At 38.4% G+C, this 4,943-nt stretch overlaps 1 protein-coding gene across 1 annotated transcript in view; it reads right to left on the minus strand.

Annotated features, from left to right (window-relative positions):
• The window catches only part of LOC106883799 (src substrate cortactin), a 31,777-nt gene extending 30,010 nt beyond the window's left edge, over positions 1-1,767 (minus strand). Inside the window, exon 1 of the mRNA XM_052977186.1 lies at positions 1,581-1,767. The gene's annotated coding sequence lies outside the window, so the exon portion shown is untranslated. The remainder of the gene's footprint in view (positions 1-1,580) is intronic.
• Between the last annotated feature and the right edge of the window lie 3,176 nt (positions 1,768-4,943).

Consider the following 4,943-nt stretch of genomic DNA (forward strand, 5'->3'; position numbering starts at 1 on the left):
TATATATATATATATATATATATATATATATATATATACACACACACACATATATATATATATTCTCACAGTCGCTACTTCCTGCTGAAATTTCACACATTCTTGTTCCTGTTCTGAATATTCTGTGAATATAAAAGCTTCTTCTTCTTCTTCTTCACACACACACACATATATATATATATAAATATGTTTGTTTTTATGTTGTGTTATAATGAAAGCAATTTAACATTAAACGGAAGAATTAGTCGATACTTTTGAGCAGAATACATATTACACATTTTACAAGAGTAGCTACTGACAGACAGTAACTTCGAAGTTTCCGCCTATATATGACTTTACTGCTATAGATAGATAGATAGATAGATAGATAGATAGACTGATAGATAGATAGATAGATAGACTGATTGATAGATAGATAGATAGATAGATAGACACGCACATCACGCCAACAAAATCTAATTAACAACAAAACCACAAGTTTTCTATATAAGCACACACATTATTATTCGGCAATTCTATATGCACACACACACACACACATACTTGTGTTTCTGTGTTGATGTTTAATCCTATGTCAACCTCTACCTCATCAAGTAAGATCTATAACAGAAGGCATTCCAATCATGACCATCCCTTTTTTTCGCATCTACATCAAGACATACAACGTTAAAGATGTTCTTAATGCTTATTTTATGAGATAATACAATGTGATCTGAGGGAGGTTCGACTGCTATTACTAACGCTTCCACTGGTCACATAGAGGTTCCTTAGCTTTATATACTAGAAATGACAGTCAAATCTCCCTCAAATCACACTCTAACCCTCTTGAATAACGAACCGGCATTTTAAATATTATGTTCACCGAGATATATTTCTGACATGACATGATGGTCACGGACGGACGTTTTGGCCAGAAATCTTTTCGACTGCACTGGACACCGGGGCACCAAACAACTCGAGAACGGGTCGTTTGTCGCTCAATCGGCTAGAAATAGCAGCTAGAAACCCGATCTCTCATTCAACTCGTACACCCTACTGGGTTTTTTTCTTCTTTTTTTTTTCCCTTTCTTCTTAAAGGAAACATACTTTCCGAATAAAAAGCGGAATTGTCAAGGCTGGAAAGCTTTTGGTCATAGCATGGCTCGTTCAGGGATGGATATTTTCATAACAATAGAACTGTCCAGAAAAAAGGAGGTGGGGTGGAAATGAACAGATCGGGTGTATGTGTATGCAAAAAAAAAACATATATATATATATGCATGAATATATATACGTGTGTATATATATATATATATATACGCACATACACTGATATAGGGATAGGTATGTGTGCGTGTATGTGTGTATATATTTATATATATATATATATATATATGTGACAGACAATACAATACTACATATCTACCCTACTTCTTGATTCTACCCGCAAATAGAAAATTAAAAAAATCCTGTTAGCAGGAACAGCAGCAAGCAAGAAGAACCTTATCATTAACAGACTTAAATATACATGTGTAATTAATATCTAATTAATCCTCAATAGATTAATTAATAAACACATCAGATATATATATATTACTTACATTGTGAAGGCTTTCCTTTTTAATTGTGGCTGGATATAAACAACGACCAATATGTATATATAATATAATGTATATATGTCCGGGACTGGAGGGTGTATATATTTATATTTACATATATATATATATATATATTCTCTGTTGTCCTGAAACTAATGTATCTGATGTTGACACACCTCACTAGTGAGGTCACATCCGTCAATTGAGGTCAAAGCGAAAGGTGACTTCCGTTAAATTAAGGACGTCACATGATTTTATCTAAATGTAAGGGTAAATCTGTAGTTTAGCTTGTTTTATTTAGTTGTCGTCGTCAATGAATGGAAATTTAAAAAAATCGAGTAGGAAGTTTCGATGCATCGTTTGAGGCTGACGATTTCTGATATGAATTTGTGGAATAAAAGAAAGATACAGACAATGAGCGTAGGCGTGGCTGTTTGGTTAAGGAGCTCACTTACCAATCGTGTTGTCATGAGTTCAAATTTCTCACTGTGCGGCACCCCTTGGTCAAGTGTCTTCTACTATAACCCCGGGCTGAACAACTCGGTGTAAGTGGAATTCGTAGACGGAAACTAAAAGAAGCCCGTCGTATACATGCATATTATAATTATCTTTTATCCGTTTCAGTTATTAGACTACGGCCATGCCGGGGCATCTCTTTAAAAAGTTTTTAGTCGGCCCCAGTAGTATATTTTTTTTCTTTATGCCAGATACATATTCTATCAGGCACTTTTGCCGAACTGCAAGGTTACGGGGACATAAACGCACCAACACCGGTTGCCAAGCGGCAGGGGAGGGGATAAATACACACACACATTCATGCGAGGGGCTTCTTTCAATTTCTGTCTACTAAATGTAGTATTTATATAAGTATGTAGCTTGACATGTCTTTTCTGCTTGAGAAAACACATCAAACTAAGTGAAACCATAGATGTGGCCAGTGTTGGTGTCACATAAAAGACATCTGTGCCAGAAATACAGAAGAGGCACCTGTGCCGGTGACACATAAAAGGCACCTGTGCCGGTGACACATAAAAGGCACCTGTGCCGGTGACACATAAAAGGCACCTGTGCCGGTGACACATAAAAGGCACCTATGCTGGTGACACGTAAGAGACACCCAGTACACTTTATGGAGTGGTTGGCTTTACGAAGGACATCCACTCATGGAAAGCATGACAAAACAGACTTCCTGTCGGCTTTTGACACATTTCCTGTGTCCTTATGCTTACAAGGGGGAGACAAGCACCTCCACTTAGCTAAGCCTGCATCCAGAGACATGTTTCTGAGTCTTTGCTCGTCATCAGTCTGAGCAGTAGTATTATTCCCTTCATGGGACTGTCACACCAGCCTCGGTTGTCAAGCGAAGTTGGGGGGACAAACACAGACACACACACACACACACATATATATATATATATATACACATATATACGATGGACTTCTATCAGTTTCCATCTACGAAATCCCCTCACAAGTTGACAGCATACAACTACTTTATCGCATCACTACTGCATAAATCTCTGAGAAATTCAGAAATGTATTATTTCTATTTATATATATATATATACAACGTGGGAGTAACTGTTTTATCGAAAGCGTATATTGTTGTTAAATGCTTGAAATATGAGAGTAAAAAAACAGCCTTTCAATTGAACAAGCCCAAAGTTGCCATGCAAACTCCCCAGTACTTTTAACATAGATGTTCAAATTTTCAGGTCAATCCGACCACATTTACTAACACTTTTGCCTGCACAACTGCTTGTGAGACAATGTCCGCCCTGTTCACAAATATATAGTAGAATATATATATATGTATTTATATATATATTATGGACTACGAAAATCCTTTTGGGTAACAAATGAATCAGTGTGTCTTTGCCAAACACACATGCATCTATATGTGTGTGCATGTGTGTGTATGCACACATACAGCTATCTTCCTTCCTGCTTAGTTCTATAACAGTTAGACATTGTTCAAGAACAGAACAAGGAACTTTCTTTACCAATTCACATTATTTATAGATATTCTTCAACTTCAACTCAAAGCGGAATTTATATAGCAGTGATTATTTTTAGATTCATTACACAAACCTCTTTCTAGACTGCAATTTTATTCTCTAACGCCATTAAAATATATTCCAAATTATTTTAAAATTTTGTCTTAAGCAGCTGTTTTATCTACGAGAAATAGCAGCCAAAACGTGCAAGTGGCTGAGCACTCCACAGACACATGTACCCTTAACGTAGTTCTCGGGGATATTCAGCGTGACACAGTGTGACAAGGCTGACCCTTTGAATTACAGGCACAACAGAAACAGGAAGTGAGAGAAAGTTGTGGTGAAAGAGTACAGCAGGGTTCGCCACCACCCCCTGCCGGAGCCTCGTGGAGCTCTTAGGTGTTTTCGCTCAATAAACATTCACAATGCCCAGTCTGGGAATCGAAACCGCGATCCTATGACCGCGAGTCCGCTGCCCTAACCACTGGGCCTCCACTAAAAGCATTAAGTAGGAAAATCTTTATTCAATGTCATTAAAAAGAAACAAACATGATGAGGTCATTTAGAATTAAAATACTTGCAGAGAATTTTCCTCCGGCATAAGTGTTCCCAGTGAAGTTTCCTATAATCCACTTATTTCCCTGGATAAGTGATTTAATTTAAGAGTCTATACTTGTCCGAGAAGAGCTGCTTGGGTCAAGAGGAAGGAGGAGGAATGGGAGGGAAGCCGGACATATCAGAGAACGAATTAATGAAGAGATCATAGAGCAAGGAGGACCAGTAGGAGGGGAGAGAGAGAGAGAGAGAGAGAGAAAGTGGTGAGGAGTCGAGAAAGGGAATGTGGTGGTGATGGTGGTGGTGGTAATGGTCTTGTTGGGTGTGAGTTTCACATTGGTAAGATACTCTTCAGAATGAGACGGAACTAAATATAGAAAAGCAGTAGTGTTGTTTCTCTCTCTCTCTCTCTCTTTTACTCGTTTCAGTCATTTGACTGCGGCCATGCTGGGGCACCGCCTTTTAGTTGAGCAAATCGACCCCAGGTTTTATTCTTTGTAAGCCTAGTACTTATTCTAATGGTCTCTTTTTGCCGAACCACTAAGTTACGGGGGACGTAAACACACCAGCCTCGGTTGTCAAGCGAAGTTGGGGGGACAAACACAGACACACACACACACATATATATATATATATATATATATATACACATATATACGATGGGCTTCTATCAGTTTCCATCTACGAAATCCACTCACAAGGTTTTGGTCAGCCCGAGACTATAGCAGAAGACACTTGCCCAAGGTGCCACGCAGTGGGACTGAACCCAGAACCATGTGGTTGGTAAGCAAGCTACTTACCACACAGCCACTCC

Source organism: Octopus bimaculoides, chromosome 27 (assembly GCF_001194135.2).
Source record: "Octopus bimaculoides isolate UCB-OBI-ISO-001 chromosome 27, ASM119413v2, whole genome shotgun sequence".
NCBI classification, from domain to species: Eukaryota; Metazoa; Mollusca; class Cephalopoda; order Octopoda; family Octopodidae; genus Octopus; species Octopus bimaculoides.